We start from the raw sequence: 19917 nt of genomic DNA, 5'->3' as shown, positions 1-19917 counted from the left end.
ATCCGAGGTGAAAACAACATGCAGTAAGTCACAGAGGTGCAATGTTTGGTGTGGCAGGGGGAGGGTGTGGCAGGGGATTGTGCTCAATAATTCACCAAATATGGAATGACTTTTTCACCTGGGCACTGAGCAGGGACTCTTAGGGTGAAGAGAGAAATTCAGCTTAGTCCTGGACCTTGAAGAATTAACAAATTAGATGTGTGGCACAAATAAATTATATTTGGGTGGTGTGGTAAGTGTGACAATAGGTGTGTCAAGTTCTTTTTCTTCATAGACATCATGCAGTTGAGGGGGTTACCTGCAAAGATGAGCTGCAGCACACACTGCCTGCTTGCTAGGACCACACAGTGTGATGCGGGAGCAGTTACAGTGTCATGGGCACACCAGCAACTGTGACAAGTGTCATCCTTAAGGGACAAAGTCCTAGAGAACCTGCAATGCAGGATGATGTTCAAATTAGGGAGGGCAGGGAAAAGTGTATTTACCGCCAGCCCTCTTACACAGTCATGTCTTCATGCTTGAATTCTTAATTTGCTTTATCCACCTTGGAGGTCATTGCAGGTAATTTTGAAAGAAGGTTACCCGAGTAACAGATTGCTGGAGCCCTTGCAACTCTGAAGATATTTGTCTTCCACTTTCATAAATGAGCAACAACATTGTAGAAAAGTCTTAAGTTACAACCCTCTCTTCTCTTGAAATGCTCTGTAATTTGGGTCCTTGTCCTTTGACAATGTGATTTAAAATCAATATACAATAGATATATCCTGATGTTTCCTTTTAGGAAGTTTTATTTGTCTCTCTGAATCTTACAGTTTTTTTTAAAATATTATAACAATTATAGCAGTTTCTTAAAAAACTAAACATATTCTTAGCATATAGTCTGACAATCACATTCTTTGATATTTATCCAAATGAATTGAAAACTTGTTTTCACACAAAACCTATACACCAATGTTTACAGTAACTTTATTCAAAATTGCCAATACATGGAAGCAACCTAGATGTCCTTCAGCAGGTGAATGGATAAACAAACTCTGGTACATCTAGACAATGGAATATTACTCAATACTAAAAAGAAATGAGCTGTCAAGTCATGAAAAAGATGAAGGGAGGGACCTTAAAGGCACATTACTAAATGAAAGAAGTCAATCTGAAAAGGCTACATACTGTATGATTCCAATGATGTGACATTCTGGGAAGGGCAAAATTGTGAAGATAAAAAAAGGACCAGGGGTTAAAGGGAAGAGAGGGAACGAACAGGTGGAACCCAAAGGATTTTTAGGGCAGTAAAACTATTCGTATGATACTATATCCAAAGGCATAGAATGTACAACACCAAGAGTGAACCCAAATTTTAACTATGAACTTTGGGTAATACTGATGTGTTAATGTAGAGTCATCGACTGTAACAGAGGTACCATTGTGATACAGGATGGCAATAGCAAGGGAGGCTGTGCCTGTGTGGGGTCGGGGGTAAATGGAAATCTCCAAGCCTTCTGCTTAATTTTGCTGTGAACCTAAAACTGCCCCAGAAATAAAATCTATTTAAAAAAAATAAAGCAAACAAAATTCTTTGTAAGTAAAAACACCTTACTAGGAAATCTGTATTTTGCCTGGAGTACTATATCTTCATAGGTATTTTGGCAGGAAGCTGGAAACACTGTTTTGAGGAAACCTAGTCAGATGAAATTCTCAACCAGGCTTTCCCTCAACTGTTACAATCATCTTATTATGATGTTACCTTTAAGACTTGAAGAAGCAATGCATAGCCCTAGGAGAAAACTTTGAGTGCTGCCGTAGCTTGAATTTGTTTTCATTCTACTACAAATCCTTTAAGGAAAAGGTCTGTGAATACGTAATTGATGAATTATTCCCTGTGTAAGAATTACCAGTATATCTCAAGTTAAGATTAATGTTCGCTTACAGTTCTTGCTGCCAGCAGAGGAAATATTTTTAAGTGACATATGCTTTTCACTTTGCATCTTATCCTGGAATCTTGTAAATTCCCCCCTCTTTAAATATGTGGCATTTGGCTCTCAAGATTATTTTTTTAACATCTTTATTAAGATATAATTCACATACCAGAAAAATCTAGTTATTTAAATATTCAGTTCAGTGGTTTTTAATATATTCAAAGAGTTGTGCAACCATCACCAACATATGTTAGAATGCTTCATCACCCCCCAACCCTAAGTCTTACACATATTAGCCGTTACTACCATTGTCCCTTCCGTAGCCCTAGGCAAACAGTAATATACCTTCTGTCTATAGATTTCATTCTAGACATTTAATACAAAATAAACCATAACATCTGTGGTCTTTGTCCTTACTTCTTTCACTTCGTATAATGTTTTCAAGGTTCATCTATGCTGTATAGCATGTGTCAGTAATCATTCCTTTTAATTGTCAAGTAATATTCCTTTGAAACAGTTCAAGGAATGCCAAACTGTTTTCCAAAGTGGCCCTACTATTTTATATTTCTACCAGCAAAGAATAAGAGTTTCAGTTTCTCCATGTCATCACCAACACTCGATATTGTTTGTTTGTTTGTTTTCAAATTATGGTAATAGCCATCCTAAGTGAGTGTGAAGTGGTATTTCATTGTGGTTTTGATTTTCATTTTGATAATGACTAATGATGTTGAGCATCTTTTTTTATGCGTATTGGCCATTTTTATTTTTTCACTGGAGAAATGTCTATTCAAATCCTTTGCCTATTTAAATATTATTTAATTATTATTTATAGTGTATAAATAATTATTTATATTCCTGTTGTTGAGTTGAAAGAGTTCTTTATATATTCTGAATATAAGTATCTTAATAGATACATGATTTACCAATATTTCCTCCCAGTCTGTGAGTTGTATGTTCACTTTCTTTATAGTGTCACTTGCAGTACAATGGGCTTAAATTTGATGTAGTTCAATTTTTCTATTTTTTTTTTCTTTTCTCATTTGTGTTTTTGGTGTCATATTTAAGAAACCATTGGCTAATTTAAGGACATGAAGATTTACTCCTATGTTTCTTTTAAGAGTTTGATCATTTTTACCTCCTACATTTAGAATTTTGATCTATTTTAAGTAATTTGTATATGAGGTGAGATAGTCCAGCTTTATTATTTGCATGTAGGTGGATGTCTGGTTGTCCTGGCACTATTGAAAGACTATTTCTTCCCCTTTGATTTATCTTTGGCACCCTTTCTGAAATACTATTGGCCATGAAAACGTAAGTTCATTTCTGTCTGGACTCAATTCTATTGTGTTGATGTAGATATCTATTCTTATGCCATGCCACATTGTTTTGATTACTGTAGCTTTGTGGTAAGTTCTGAAACTTGGAAATATGGAAAACTTGGAAAAATTCCATCCTTTTAAAAAATTTTTATTTTATCACTTTTGAGAGTCTTCCATCTTTTTCAAAAGTAGTTACTCTGAGTCCCTTGGATTTCCATATGAATTTTAAGATCTGTTTGACAATCTCTGCAGAAAAGACAGTTGGGATTTCGTTCAGTATTGCAACATATCTGAAGACCAGTTTGGCAATTACTGATATTTTAACAATATTAAGTTTTAAAGTCCATGAATATGGGATGTCTTTTCATTGTTTTAGGTCTTCTCTAATTTCCTTCAATAATGTTTTGTGGTTTTCAATGTAGAAGTCTTGAATTTTTTTGTTAAATTTATTCCTAAGGATTTTATTCTTTTTTGTGATATAGTAAATGGAATTGTTTAAATTCATTTTCAAATGGTTTGCTATTTATATATAGGACTAATTGCTTTTATATATTGATTATTTATCCTGCAACTTTGCTATAGTCATTTATTAGTTATAACAGTACTTTACAGGATTTGCTAGGATTTTCTCTATACAAGATTATGTCATCTGCAAATATAGTTTTATTTCTTCCTTTCTAACCTGGATACCTTTTATTTCTTTCTTTCCTAATTGTCCTGGATAGAACCTCCAGTATAATGTGGAATAAAAGAGGCTATAGAAGACATCTTTGTTATGATTCTGATTTTAGAAAGAAACCATATAGCCTTTCACCATAAAGTATGATTTTAGCTCTAGGTTTTTCATTGATGTCCTTTATAAGCTTGAGAGGTTCACTTCCATTCCAAGTTTGTTGAGTGTTTTAATCATGAAAGGGCACTGAATTTTGTTTAATGCTTTTTCTGCATCTATTGAAATGATTGTGTTGTTTTTGTCCTTTTATTAAAATGGTTAAAATTAAATTGTTTGATTTTTCTACCTTGAACCAACTTTGCATTCCTGAGATAAATCTCTCTTGGTTATGGTGTAAAATCCTTTTATATGTTGCTCAATTTATTTTGTTGGGAATTTTTGCATCTATATTCATGAAAGATATTGGGATGTAATTTCCTTTTGTTATGATATCTTTTCTGGTTTTCATGGAACTTTAGTACGGATCATATGGAATGAATTGAGAAGTGTTCAGTTATATTCTGGGGGAGAGTCTGTGAAAGATTGACATTAATTCTTCTTTAAATTTTTGCTAGAATTCATCAGGGAAGCCATCTGAGCCTAGGCATTAATTTGTGGTAGTTTTAGTATCATTGTCTCTGTCTCTTTACTTGTTGTAAGTCCATTCAGGTTTTCTATTCCTTCTTAAATAAGTTTTGGTATTTTGTATCATCTAAGAGTTTTTTCATTTTATCTAAACTATCTAACTGTTGACATACATTTTTTCATAGTATACCTTTCAATCTTTTTGTTTCTGTAATGTTAGGTTATTGATCTGAGATTCCTTTTAAAAAATATATAGGTGTTTACAGCTGTAAATTTCCTTCTGAGCACTGCTTTCTCAACATCTCTTAAGTTTTAGTGTATTGTATTTTTGTTTTTATTCATATCAAGTTGTAGCCAGCAAAGAAACTGAGAAAGAATGGGCAGTGAGTTAGTAGGGAAATCTGAAGAGTTGGTTTCAAGGAAACCAAGAGGTTAAAATATTTCAAGGAGGAGAGAGTTTTAACTCCACAGAACACTGTTGAGAGAGTGAAATGAGGTCAGAGAAGTGAAGATTTTCTTGATATTAAGGAAGTCGTTGATGGTTATGAACAGTTCTGTTGGGTTGGTGGGAGAGACTGAAGTTCTACTGACAGGGCCAAAGAGATGATTGGAAGTGAAGACATAGAAGCAATCAAATTAGATGACTACTTTAGTAAGTTTTGCTCTGATGTGGAGCAATGTGAACATTTCTTGAGGAGGGATGCAGTATACAGGGACACTTATTAAAGATGGGAGATCCTAGAGCATGTTTGTATGCTGACAGGAATGAGAGAGAAGGGCACTAACAATTCAGAAGGCTTGCAGAAATCCTTGAGAAGCATAGAGACGATGGAATCCAGAGCACAAATATGTTAGCCTTTGATGGGTATTCCATTGTAATAGGAATAAAGGCAGAGTATTTGGGTACAGACACAGGTAGAGGTGATGCTGGGAAGATGAGAGAATTCCTATATGGTTATGTGTAGCTTCTTAGTGAAATACGAGGTGAGTTCAACAGTTTAAAAAGTTAGAGTGGGTTAGAGGGAATATTGGAAGTCAGAAAACAGATGAGAAAGTGTTAAATGGACCTCTTGGAGAATGGGGAAAATTTGCTTCTAGGAAACATATTAGGCTCACTGGGCATTTTTGGGTACCCATTTTGAATTTAAGAAGAGCTCAGTCAGCCCAGCTATGTTCATTTTCTGTGGGACAGGCTCCCAGTAGGTGATCAGTTCAAGTAGAGTTGGTTGTTTTCCCAGCTGAGTAAATTAAGCATCATCAAGTAGTAGTGTGTTCAGTGTGCTTTTCCATGCACACTGATGCAGATACACACAGACACAGCACACTCATTCACATGCTTAGTACCGCCCCAAGTGGATGCATGCACATATGCATGCCACACTTATACACACACCCTCACCACACTCAAACACTAGCCCACTTAATTTTTACAGTAAACCCCCAACAGCATTTTACCACCTTTTTTGAAGTGTGTGAAGATTAAATGGCACTTGTAGTTTCCTCTATTTGAATCATTCTCCCCACTGTCCTTCAGATGTTTTCAACATGATGATGAAATAAAGTAGCGCCAACGTTAGGAATCTGTTATATCCATTTAAGCCATCTCTTCGGTGGATTTTGCATTTGGAGCGTTGTCCTCTGACACCTAGCCTATTACTGTCCTGACTGTCCCAGGACCACCCCATGCAGTGGACCTTCTCCAGACTTTCCTTTCCATCCACCTGCCATCCCTATTCACTCATCAGTGTTGCTAGAATTCAGGCTCTACTCCTCATTGGCTGTGGGATCAACTGTGTAATATGGGAGCACTAATAACTTATTGTGAGGATTAAAAAGTAGAGTGCATGTAAAGTGCTCAATTCTATGTATATGGTATGTATTCAAAATACCAAATTGATCTTTGTCTCTTCCTTAATCTCAATCTCAATATCGCTTTACCTGTTTTATCTGTTCCGGCCATATTTCCTTAAGGAACTTCATTCAGCTAAGCATTTTTTACTAGTATAATTTAATTACTTCATGATAGAGTTTTTAAGTTTAATAGGGTTCTTCTGGAAACAATGTCAGAATCTACAATCAACTCAAATAAGACTTCAGGTGGGCAAAGGAGTTATATTTGAGGCTTGCAGATTTTTTTACTTGACTCAAATCATGCGGAAGAACTGACTTTTATAATCATGAATTGAATTGCACTATAACATTGAGCACAAAAATGATATTCTTGCCCTGGTTGTTGAAGTACTTCATAAGTAAAATGAATTATTAGGCCTTTTGAGATAGCTTTGAAATATCACAAGTTTGTTCTGTATCCAAGGATTCTTGACAGTATAGCAGAACAACATTGCAGTGTCATAAAAAGGTGTTGTGTCACTGGCATAAGCTCAAAGGGCATTTCTTTCAAAAGCATCCCCTAGGGAATGTGGTTGAGACCTTCGCTCTCACTTCACTTTTGGCTCCTGTGACATTGGCTGTCACATCTGCTCAAGTCCCAACTGGCAAGTCACTCTTGATCTCTAAGGACAGAGGATTTTAGATAAATGCACCTCATTTACTAGTCTATTTTTCCTGCATTGATTATTATTCACTGTTTTATTTTGAAAACAATACTAATGACTAAGGTTAATCCTGAGTGGTGGTGGAAAGTAACAAAATGAACATATCTCTGATTTTTAGAAGCTGTAGTATTGAGCACATTAGCTTTTTGTCATGTTGGCATATAATTGTTGTGAAACAAAGCTGAGACTTTATGTTTTGACCTTTCACATTTTCCTTTTATTTCTTAGTTCTTAGAAATGGTAACAAATTATATGGTATCAGTGACTTTAAAGTGTGTATATTCGCAAGTGCAAGTAATACTACACTTAAGTGGATTAGCAGTGATGGCTCATCATCTATGTAGACTATAACCACCCCCACTGCAGGCATTATAGTCCTGTAGTATTCTGCATGCAAAACTATGTTCCTCTGGTTTTGATGTTATGGGAAGTAGCAGACTGTTTTCTTAATTCTCATAAGTTGAATTTCCCTCTAAAGACTCATTGTGGAAAGGCATGTTGAAACGTGTGGTGTCATTACAAGATTGTTCTCACTTGGCGACAAGCAACAAAAGGAGAGGAACATTTCTGACAATTTCTGAACTGTGATCATTAGAAATCACTCTCTGAAATTAGTGAGATGCTAGAGAAAGCCAAGAGCTTAATAGATCATATCGTGTGTGCAACTTGAGGAAATTATATGTAATTAACAACTAAAGCTTTGGTGTTACTCACCTAAATAGTCTTCTCTGTACTATATTATATTATATTATATTATATTATATTTTATTTTATTTTAATTTTTTTGAGATGAGGAAATATTTTAAAGATCAGCTAGAAAGTAAATTCTTCCACCCAAATAATTGATCCTCCCATTTAGTGTTTCTTATTTTTCCCTATCTGTTGACTTGTGGTGTCTCCCCTGCTGCTCCTGGTCCCCACCTAGCCCTGTCGTGATTCTTCTGTCGAGCGTCTGTCTCCATGGAGACCGACTACTCCCAGGGAGGAGCCAAGCGCAGCATCCAGCCACACACCTCACCGGAAATTCCCTCTGTGGATCAGCCTCGGTTTGATCACAGTGCAGAGAGGAGAAGTTACCTCATCTTTAGATGAGCATAAATGTGTCTGGGACCTGAATTCCTCCCTCCGTGTGGGTTCTGTAGCTGCAGCTCGATAAAACCCTGAGAGGAGAGCTGGGGCGCCATCTGTTTCCCCTGCTTCGGTGTCAGGAGAGCCACAACAGTTGTCGGGAGGACCCAAAGGGGAAAGACAGAGAAGGACAGAAGATAAGAGAGAGAAGAAAATTAAGGATTCTCTAACGAATTTACACCAGCAATCCAACTGTGCAGGGGAAATGTTAACTAGAAGTTCGAGAAAAATATGGTAACTGTGTATATATTCCTTCATAAAATACATAATTGTTCCAAACAGAGAAGTACTAAAATCCATTTAAAAATGTGTCCCTTAATGACGAGAGGAACTGGGCCATGAAAAAAATGTCAGAAAAATTGCTTATTTTATAAAGAAGGCATACAGGTTTATAGGAAAGCATAACATCATTGAAAGCCTGTTGTTGGGCAATGTCTCACCCCAAGCCCAACACCCCAGCCTTTTTATTTGTCTCCACCAACAGTATTTCTGATCTGGAAAGTTTTAGATTTTTTTAGACCTGAATAAAAAGCTCTAGTTGCTTATGTGATACATAATAGTGTTAAAGTTTAAATTAAAAAATTAAATAAACGTGGCAGACATTGAGTGATGCCACTGCATATAATTTCTGGATGTCAAAATCACTCTGATATTGGAGGCACCAGAATTGAGAGCCAAATTCTTTTGTCTTCTAAACAAACTTATGCAGAAAGACATTATTACCTTCCTGGTATGGAGTGATGTCTCTGGATACCTGGCTAAATCCAGGATTTGATTTTCAGTCACTCTGTCACACTGGAATTCACTCTCACTTTGCAGTTATAGCTCTCTGAATTACTCTTTTTAAATTGGGCATTTTCCTATAGTTTAGATCTTTACCTTCTATATATACAGAAAGAAGCAACTATAAAACAATAATGAATAACATTGTAATTTGTTTTACAATTTACAGAGCCCTTCAGAATATACCTGACTTTATCTAGATCTTAAAAGAAGGCTAACAGATGAGAACAGTTATAATAACTGAGGCTCAGAGAGGTTAAGTGATTTGCTTAGGATCACACAGCTAAGAAGTGCCAGATCTCAAACCCAGTTCTTTTCACTCTAGAGCCTCTGCAACCCTACATGCTTATTAACAATTTCTTAATGTTAGGCATGGCTACTTTTTCTTTAAAGAGTCACTCAGGTGTTAGATTATAAATCACTAGGAAACAGAAACAGCATTCTGCAGTTCTCTAGGAATGGTGCCTCAGTACTTTTGTCTGCTGTGTGCACTCCAGGATAAACAGAATTCCAGCTGTACCCATCCACCAAAAGACAGTAATTCCTATGAATTTTCTAGGATTCAAAATAAAAAATATCTTTACTTTCAGCACTGTTTCTTTGGTATTTATACAGTGCCTGCTGAAAATGAACAACCTGAAATAAGTGGGCCTTGGCATACTGGAATCTAAGAACGCTGTTTTTCTCTGTGTTGGCAGGTGGAGTGTGTGTGTTACTGAGTTACTCCTGTCTAGGCAGGCTCATGGCTCCATGGGGCTAGGAAAAGCCCTACAGGCTTTTCCATGTGATTCTGTAAGTCATCCCCATCCCTATGCTTCATAGTGCTGGTGGGCAATAAGAAAGCCTGTCCAATCGGCTAGTGACTAATAGGGCTCATTCGTCATTTAGTTTTCTCATTGTTAATAATTTAGCAAGCATTAATTAAATACCTGCTGCACCAGGCATTGTGCTCAGTAGATATAAAAAAGAATAAAACATTGTCCTTAGCATTAAAGAGCTTACAGTCTAGTGAATTTGCCACCCGTCTGGACTATAAATCCTGTTATTGATGGCTGTTTCTAGATTATGAAAAGAGAAGCTGAAACACTAGGAAGTCTAACACCTGGTCATTTAAAATCGCATGAACTCTTGACAGACCTAGGAAAGGGATCGTATATGTTCACCAGGCTGATCTTCAACGCTTGACTACCTTGTAAAGTATGATTGCATCATTTCAGGATGAAGAGTAATGCCGATTATTGGCTAATTTTGGCTCACTGTGCTTTATTATCAAGTGCACTTCCTGAGAGTCCTGCATTTCCTGGTTTAAGTGTGGCTGATGACGTACTTGTAACCAAGGGACTCGGTTCAGCCAAGTGCTTCTCTCTGAGTAATAAGGAGCATGCCAAGTAAACAAGCACTTGGCTGTGCCATGTCTAAGGGAAGGAATGCGAAGTTTAATTCACTGGCCCTAATATCTTTAATCCAATGATTCACAAACAAAACGATGCCATTTGGATTTCAGTAACTGTAATGATACAATGATTGTTGACTTTTATTAGTGTATAATTAATGCTGTAGCATGTCAGGATGACAGTGGTAATTTTCTGTTCATTCAGAGATGCTCACAGACTTCAGTATTCTAACCAGTTATATTATATCCTTTCAACACTTTGATGGTTAATGTCAACATTTGTGATCATGTTGACAGCTAATGGTGACAGGTGTGCCTATTACATTTCACAGAGTGTTTATTTGTGTATTTAATCCTTAACAGTTTCCAAGTTCAGAGGCAAAGCTGGAGGGTGGGATTTGGAGATGGCATTGCAGCGGGTGAGGGGAGAGATGCGTAGTGAGTCCAGCAAGCCAGGACTTCCAGTTTCGGGACTCTTTCATCTAGCCTGCCTGGCTGTCATTCCAAAGATGATTTGATTCAGTCTACCAGCTTGCTTACGTGAAGCCTGTCCTGAATGATCCAGTTACCTCTGTCCACGTCAGATCCTTTCTATTCCAGGACTGTCAATTCTTGAGCTCTCCAGAGCATTGTTACGACTTTCGTCACTGTTTTGGAACTGGCATGTCCACTCTAATGACAGCTGCAAGCCACTGCCAGAACATAGGATGCTGTCATTACAAGGGCTCATAGCTGTGTGTGCGTCTAGCACATAGGGACCTCTCTTCCCAGTGTTTCTCCTCTTCTGGCCTCTATGCTGTCACAGTGTGGTGGGCCTCATGAGGTACCCTGGGTACCATGTTCCTTGTTGTACCTCTACAGTGCAGGAAGCAGACCAAGTCAGCCTCATGCTTTACCTATAGTACATTTCAGTGCCATCTTCAAAGTCCAAAACCACTGAAGTAAGGCAGAGGCCACTGATCCTGGCTAGGCCGCAAGGAGGTATGTCTTTTCTCCCTCTCTCTTTTTTAAAGCCTCTCTTTCCTGTTGTAGTGGCCACTTCCACTTTACTTATTACCCCTATAAGGTGAGTTGTCCTCGTTCCAAAAGCCTGGGGCCTTACACAAATAGGTGACAAATTTCCAAAGTCTCTATCTGAACCCTGGGCTGTTCAGAGGAGGCCAGGAAGTTGTTTTCAACAATAATGGTCCCAGTGTTCACCAGTGTGTAATATACAATTAGTAGTCATAGCATATATAGAGTGAAAGTTACTGGCCTTTGATGACTTAATTGAACTTGAGACTTTAACCTATCTTTGCACTCAGAGCAAATAGCATCTGGCTCATATATCAACCCAAAGTTTGTCAAATTCATGAAAACTTTTGGGATCAGTTGATAAAAATGAGCAGAGATGGAAGCTCAGATTGTTTTCTGGGTAATGGATCTTGTTTAGGCTTTTTTCCCCTTAGTGCAGCTTGAAAACCACCCGACAGTAATTAGATTATTCTAACATCTCACTCCCACCACCCACACTCATTGTCCCCTTCTGTTTTGTTATTTGGTGGTGTGTGCAATTATCTTCTTTCAAGAAACAAGCACAGCCACCCACAACTGCATGTGTTAACTGTGAATCTGAACCTGTGGCAATGAGAAAGAGGCATCCTTCTCCCTTTTTCTCACAGGTTGTAAACGGGTTATTCACATTTTCTTTGATGAGAATTTTAAGCACTGAGCTCTGTCTTCATAAGCACATGCAGCAGATGGTTGGAATATTGTGTGATAAGGAAAGCTGGCCGTTTCTTTAGTTATTTTCACCTCCTGAACACATTCCAGAGAAATGCAATGGCATATTTTAGGGCGTGTCTTTACAAGACCTCTTTCCTTAAATATAAATATAATTTGCTGATGTGTTCACTTTAAGATGGATTCATCTGGGGGATGTCCGCTGTAAGTGATCTTGTAGCATTTTCATATAAAATTAGACTTCTGTTGAAAGCTCTCCTGGGTGTTGCTGCCCAGGAATTAACCCAGCTGTTCCTTCCCTTCACCCAGGCAGTCTACGAGACACAAGGAAATGAAGCCTGGTTTTTAGATGTCCTCTAACGACCTTTGTGCGCATTATCTGTGTGATGAGATAATCTGTGTAGAAGAGGAAAGAAGTTTCCAGGTTACTGACTTGCTCTGTGAACTAATTTCAGCTTTTACTAGCTTGGGGGCTTCAGCCATGGTTCTTAGACCCCGTATCTTTCTGTAACCAGAATGACCTCTTTGGGTTTATGAGAATAAAAAGACTTTAGGAAGTAAAGCTCTTTTTTCCATAGAAGTGCTCAATCAAAAATAGTGAAGCTGGTGGACAAATGATAGAGAAATAGGAACATACACCTGGTGGCTGGGCACAAAGGCTTTCTTGCTGTGGAAACTCTCAGATTCTTCCTGTAGGGAGAGTCCTCTGATAGCCAGGAATGCCATACAGGGTCTCAGCTCAACTGAAAATGCTCCTTGGCCTTGTATTCCTTCCTAATATGCTCCCTTGTCCCCAACTATTGCTTTCAGAGAACATGCAGACTAATAAATTGACTCCAAAGTTGTAGATTCAGGGAAGATTAGAGTAATAGACTACTGTGGTCAGAGAGGGCTCCCAGTGGGAGTGGGGGGCGGATAGTAGCTGCAGTAGCAGTAAACCTCTAGGGACAGAGCACTGACTGGATAACAGATCACCCACTATTTTGGATTGTCTGAACCACTGGTGGATTCAGCAATCAATGGGCAAAGACTGTGCTATTTTACTGTGTCATCACTATTTCCATTGACATAACCAGCTTCAGTATTGTGTGTTTTTGTTTGTTGGCTTGTTTGTTTTAAAGATATCCAGGCCTCCTCATCTCCTGATTTTTATGTATGTTTATACCATTCACACAAAAGATTTTCAGAATTTATCTACCTATGTATGTAAATGCATAGCTTATAAGGACAAACTACAATTTTTTGGAATGTGATTTAAATTCCTTATAAAGATTTGTCCTTGGACTTGAATATCCAAAGAAAGTGTTAAATGACCTCTAGTAAATTCATTTTTATTTGTTTCATTTGTATAGACATTTTCATCTCTTCAGTCCAATGATTGTATATATAGATTTTTACATTTAAAATGTTTGGATCAATTTTCCTTAACTTTGGAAAAGTGGTAATAATTCATCCATTAGTACAATAATATTAGAAATGATCAGTTGTTTAAAAAAAGGTAAGAGTGATTTAAAAGAAGTAATAAACCAACTACTTTTCCTGGTTTGAATAGTGATCGAAAAGCTGGTGCAAATACAAATTCAGGGAGAAAGGAGGACTTGGAGGAAGTTAAAAGTTTGTATTTCCTAATGACAATTCTAGCCTCACACAGGTTTGGAAATAGTCCACATTTTTGGTTGGTTTGGTATCAGGTTTCTGTTCCCTCTGTCCCTGAATCAGTTAAGATGTTTAAGAGGCCATTGTCAAAATGCAGATGGCTTTTGTGTTATAAGCCTAAATGAACACCTTAGATGACTTAGGCAAATAGAGAAAGACCTCAGTGGTCCTGGACTAGAAATTCTGAAGGATCTGAAGAGTGAGCCTGGTCTGTAATTCTAGTGCTATACTGTCTGATACAGTAGCCACTAGCCAAATGTGGCTATTGAAATTTAAATTAATTAAAATTAAGTTGAATTTAAATTTAATCATCAGGGAAACTCTGATAAGACTACAATTGTTTAGAACTTTTGGAGGCATTTTTCTTTCTCTGTATTCATGCTGTCTCATTCACTTGTTCGTTCACTCATTCATTCATTCAACAAGTATTCACTGAGTGCCTACTGTGTGCCAGGGGATACAGCGAAAAATGGACAAAATTCCTGCCTTCAAAGAACTTATCCTTCAGTAAAGGGAAACAGACAATAAACTGAAAAAAAAATTAGCAGAATATATCACGCATCAGATGGTAATAAATGCAGAGAAAAATAAAGCAAGGTAGGGGCTTGGGGGGGATATGATTTTAAACAGTCTTAGCAAAATGGTCTCGGAAGACCTCAGTGAAGTGAAATGTGGATGGAGACCAAAGCAGGAAAGAGACAGTCACATAGATACACGAGGGAAAAGAACTCTAAGTTGAGAGAAGAACTGGGTCAGAGCACACTTAGCTTATTTGAGGAAGAGCAAGAGGCTGTGTGCCTGGAGAGAGTGAGGTGAGGGCATGGTGGCAGGTATCACTAAAGAACATGCCCAATGTTAGCAGGCCAATAAGAACTTTCCCCTTTTCTCCAAATGATTTTGGAAGAAAGTCTTTGGAGGATTTAGATCAGAGGAGTGATATGACTTGATTTACATTTAAAAAGAATCACCCTGGATTTGGCTGGGAATATTATGCAAAGAAACAAGATGAGAGCAGGGAGATCTATTAGAGGTTAATGCAAAAATTCAGAGAGTGATGATAATGGCTTGGAACAGAGTAATAACAGTAAAGCAGTATTTCTCAAACATTTTGGTCTTAGAAACTGTTTATACTCCCATGAATTATTGAAGACCTCAAAAGGTTTTTGTTTATGTGGATTATATTTACCAATATTTACCACATGTTAAACTAAAACTGAGACTTTTAAAAATGCATTTATTGATTAACTTAAAAATGACAGTAATAAATCTATAATATATTAATATATTATTATGAAAAATAAACATATTTTTCCAAAAGAAAAAAAATGGTGAGGATATTGGCATTACTTCAGAGTTTTACAAATTTCCTTAATATCTGGCTTCATAGAAGACAGTGGATTCTCACATTTGCTACTGCATTCAACGTGTTATGATATGTTGTTTTGGCTGAAGTCTGTGAAGAAAATCTATTCTTACAGAGATACTTGGAAAAGGGAACAGTTTTCAGATAATAGTGGATATTCTTCTTTGATATTCCACCAAAATTTATGAGTAATAGTTCTTCAAGGTTACTTGCAATATGCAATATAGTTTCATTGAAACTATATCAGTAAATTTTTTGTAATCTGTTTCCTGAATACCCATTGGTCTGTCTCCTACTGTGAATACATTTTTACTCATCCCTAATTTGGTGACATCATGAAGAAAATTTGGAAAATATTAAATACTGAGTTATGCAGATTTCCCAAATGGTGATGCATTTTATTCTATATAAAAAAAGCCACATTCACTCATATTACCACCAATCTCATCAAAAAAAGATTTAACTATTGAGAAGCTCTCAAGCCCGCAGTGTTAGATATGAACTTTCAGAAATTCTAATATCCCTATAAAATCTTCAGTTTTATCTTTGGCATCAATTTTCTGTGGTTCCTTTTCCTTGAAAAGTGACAGGCTCACTGTTCATTTTTAAAGAAGATATCTGCAAATAACCAACGTCAATAATGATGATTTTTCTCAGTATTTCTTTTAAGAAAAAATGATGTTCCTAGGAAAAGTGGTTAGTTGAGCTTACAACACAAACAATTGTACAAATGTATTTTATCATGTAACAAAGTGCTTTATGTATGTTTTCTATTTTATTAGCTAGAGTCTTATAAAAGCATGAACTCAAAGGTTGATATTTAATAACTAACATTAAAAATTGGTACTATTTCATTAAGGACATTCTTAAGTGAAACTGGCTCCCTCTCCCTTACTCCCTCCCAGCTTGAGTGTGTGGCACTGAGGAATACAGACCAATAGGACAATTTAGTGCCATTGCTTAGATTTTTCTTAAGACTCAAACAGTTTTATCCACCATTGTTTTTGTACCATCTCTGCAAGCATCAATGCAGTGAAGAAGTCAAATAATATTTGAGTATTTTGTATTTTTTTTCTTTGAAGTGACAGGCTCACTTTGTTGGACTGTCCCTTTAGTGAACATTTTGTGGACACTCTCTAAGGGTCTTTGGGACTTCAGTGGAAGATGAGATATTGTCTGCTATTGAATACATTTTGGGGGATTTGATGGTGTTTTAGATGTGGAATATGAGAAAAATAGAGGAGGCAAGGATGACTCCAAGACTGACGGCCTGTGTAACTGTTGTCCTTATTTGCAGAGATGGGGAAGACTAGGAAGGGGGCAGATAATGGGGTGGAGATGAGGGAATAGGAATGAAAAGGATAGATCAGATAGAGAAGATGAGGAGTTAGGTATTGAACTTTCTGTCTTGGGAAAACTTGTGCTCCACTTTTTTTTTTTTTTGGTTTTGAAAGTTTAGAAAGGAGAGGATTTAAGATTTATCCTGACTTTTAAGCATCTGAGGTGTTTTTGATCTTTGGTAAATTTGTGGAAGTCATCTGACTGTTCTTCATAGCTAATGTAGCTTTCTTAGATCTCTAAGAATTTCACTTTCCTTTGGGAAACTTTAGCACTATGTAGAGAAGTGGTTTATAATGTTAGCTTTTGGGTCAAAGAGCCCTTTGAAATTTTGACAACAGATATGGACCGCTAGTGTGCTGCCCTGCAATTCTGATGTTAACCATCCATAATTAGTGTCAGACTGCACAGGTTTAAGGGCACCACCCCCAGCAAGGCTGTCCTCACTTCAATGTCCATTGCAAGTTTGGGGCCCCCAGGAACCCTGCGCTTCTAACCAACTGGCTACAAATTCAAGGATTTTGATAATTCACTAGATCAACTCATAGAATTCCGGAAAGTATTATACTTAAAACCATCAATTTGTTATAAAGGATACGAATGAAGACCACCCAAATGAAGAGACTCATAGGACAAGAACCGAGAGGTCTCAACATAGTTTCCATTGTCGTCTCCCCATGAAGTCAGTTTGCATTGCTTCCTACATATCAGTGTATCAGTGTGTTCAACAACCAGGAAACTCACCTAAGTCTTGGTGTCCAGATTTTTACTGGTGCTGCATTACATGGGCTTGATTGATTGAGCCATTGGCCCCAGGGCTGAACTTGCTCTCTAACCCTCCTCCCATCTTCAGAGGTCAGGCTGGGTCCAAAGCTCCAAGCCCGCAATCACATGGCTGTCTTTTCTGGTGAACACCCCCATCCTGAGCCATCTCATTCCTGTAAACTCAGGTGTGATGTAAGGAGCTCATGAATAACAAAAACACTTCCATTACTCAGGAAAATCTGAGTTTTAGAAGCTCTGTGCCAGGAACCCAGGACAAAGACTAGATGAATTCTTTATTGTACAACAACCTTCTTCACAGAAAACATCCTTAAAATGTCAAGGGTTAAATGGATACCTGGAAAATCCCAGGGTAAAAGCTCCTGGCGATAGAATCAAAGACAGGCTTTTCAAATGCAGAATTCAGGCCAGTACCCAATTCAGCCTTAAACTTTTGGGTGCGTGAAAACATTTCCAAGCTTGAGGTCCAAAGACAGCATTCATAGAGTCTTAAGAATGCTTTTACTAATCCGACCAAGCATAATTCCAAAAACATTGCTAGTTTTTATGCTGTATTATGTTGGTTAATAAAAAGCGCTAATTTGTAGGACAAACTGTTGGAGGGAGCAGAGGTTTTAGGAATTCTGATTGATCTAAATATTAAGAGTGACAGAGTTTCCGCACATACTGCTTAAAGTCAGGCTTTTAAAGCAGAATTCACAGTAACGCTGAATTTAACAACCCCCTGAACAACCCTCCCGCAGGCTGATCGGGCTTTCTTAACACGAGGCACTCGGTACGTTTTTGCTGATTTATTATAGAAGGGAGTTTTGGTAAATGAGGTGAAGACTGCTCTTGCCACAGACCTGTAACCGGTGGCCAGCACTGTGCAGTAGACAGGGGACTGCGTGTGACTTCAGAGACGATTTGTACTTGGGGTCATGAGTTGCTATTATACTCCCTGAGCTTATAGGCCTGGTGACACATTTTTGACAAAGCTATGGTATTAACTTAGCTGCACTAGCCAAATTCCAGGCCAGCTAATTACATTCTTTCCAACTTAAATTCCATTACTTTTCACAACTCCTATGAGGCAGGTGTTTTAAATACTTAATTATTTTTTTAAGTTTACATCTTGGAAAATAGAAACACTGCATGTGTGAGGTGAAGTAGGGAATGAAGTTTATTATCCTGGTCAGATAATTGATGTAATGTTTTAATTCTGTTTTAATTACAAAGATAACGAGTTTACTTCTCTGTTTTACTCTCTCTCAAGAAAAGGATTCATTCTGTCTGGAAGTGTAAGATACAGTCTTTAAAAATGTAAGGAGGAAATCTTACAGATAGTGTAGGCTATTGATAACACTAGGGTTCAATTAAAGAGGAGGTACTGGTGTGATTGTGTCATGGGATACATGCTTGGTTGGGCATGGTTGGTCAGTCTTATGTTAGAACGTCATATGAAAGTAAGGCTAGCTCTCAGTATCTGCTTTGTCAATCAGTTTAATGATTCTACACCTCTTCAACAGAGTAGTCCTTTGAAGGGCATCACTGGGTCCCTCTTAAATTTATCATCTTATGAGAAATAAAGTCATTTATGTCCATGGCAATGTATTTTATTCTTTTTCTGATTTTCAGAAAGACATTGTGTGAGTGTAAAATAAGTCACATTTAGTGAGGGTAACTCCCATCTCTCTTGCCTCACTCTCTTCCCATCTGCCTGTGCTCCCGCCCTTTCAACCCAGGACTCTACATGCCATTGATGTGGAACTTGCATGTAGGGATCATAGATCTTAGTTGCTGCAGGATCTTTTCCAGTAGCAACTATATGCTGGCTATGTTTTTTAGAGGATGTTGACACATATCCACATGATGTATCCATCATGACTAGTTTATACCATCAGAAGAATAAGTTTACATACTGATGTATGAATGGACTCACATTTATCCATAAGAAATGCAGTGGGCATCTCTTTTGGTTTTTATAATGATAAACATTAGTTTAGACCTTTTTTTGCTTGTTTATGTTGCTGACTTTCCTGGCATTCTGTGTAACTGAAGATCACAATGGTAGAGCAGTGATGAGTTAACTTATGTGAGCGCATGAACCTGGTGGTGTTGGGCAGCCTGCTGCTCCTGCCGAAAGGGTCAGTGGAAATAGGAATGCTACTTTAGAGGAATTTTTTTCCTGTTTTCATGATCCATTTGTGTGTGATTCTGGGAAGAGTAAAGATATGGTAGAGTTATTGAAAAATTTAAGATATATTTTTAAGATTTAAGATCCATACTTAATAATTGTTCTAGTCATTTACTTTCTTAAGCAGAAAAGAACTGCTTTGCTGAACACCATTTAAGGGACCCTCCTTGCTCTTGGTGTTACTTATGTTTTATTAAACTAAATTCTAAGCCTTCAAGGGCAAAAATGTTAACATTTTTAACTCTCATGATGCTTTAAACTTAGCTCCTATTAGATACTTAAGACTAATTATGAAATAGATAACTTGAAAACAGGGCTTCCATACCAAATAAAATGAAGGTTAAATGGTAAAAGTTTAATTATCATAAAAGATACAAAATTTTTGTCAAGAGATTCTGCTTGATGCCTTTAAATCACGTTGTCTGCTCTGATCACCCCTAAATTAAATACATACTCTAAAATACTGGGCATGCTAGGAAATCTAGTATCCA

At 37.3% G+C, this 19917-nt stretch overlaps 1 long non-coding RNA gene across 5 annotated transcripts in view; it reads left to right on the top strand.

Annotated features, from left to right (window-relative positions):
* The window catches only part of LOC140701096 (uncharacterized), a 233931-nt gene that overhangs the window by 24954 nt on the left and 189060 nt on the right, over positions 1-19917 (top strand). Inside the window, exon 1 of one of the 5 annotated variants that reach the window (XR_012079932.1) lies at positions 11254-11369. The exons of the other annotated variants lie outside the window; for them this stretch is intronic. This is a non-coding gene — a long non-coding RNA (uncharacterized lncRNA). Of the gene's footprint in view, positions 1-11253; positions 11370-19917 lie in introns of those variants that run through there. 5 annotated transcript variants of the gene reach the window in all.

The sequence above is a fragment of the Vicugna pacos genome, chromosome 14, assembly GCF_048564905.1.
Source record: "Vicugna pacos chromosome 14, VicPac4, whole genome shotgun sequence".
NCBI classification, from domain to species: Eukaryota; Metazoa; Chordata; class Mammalia; order Artiodactyla; family Camelidae; genus Vicugna; species Vicugna pacos.
Note: the sequence above shows the minus strand (reverse complement) of the source record. Positions and strands in the feature narration are given on the sequence as shown.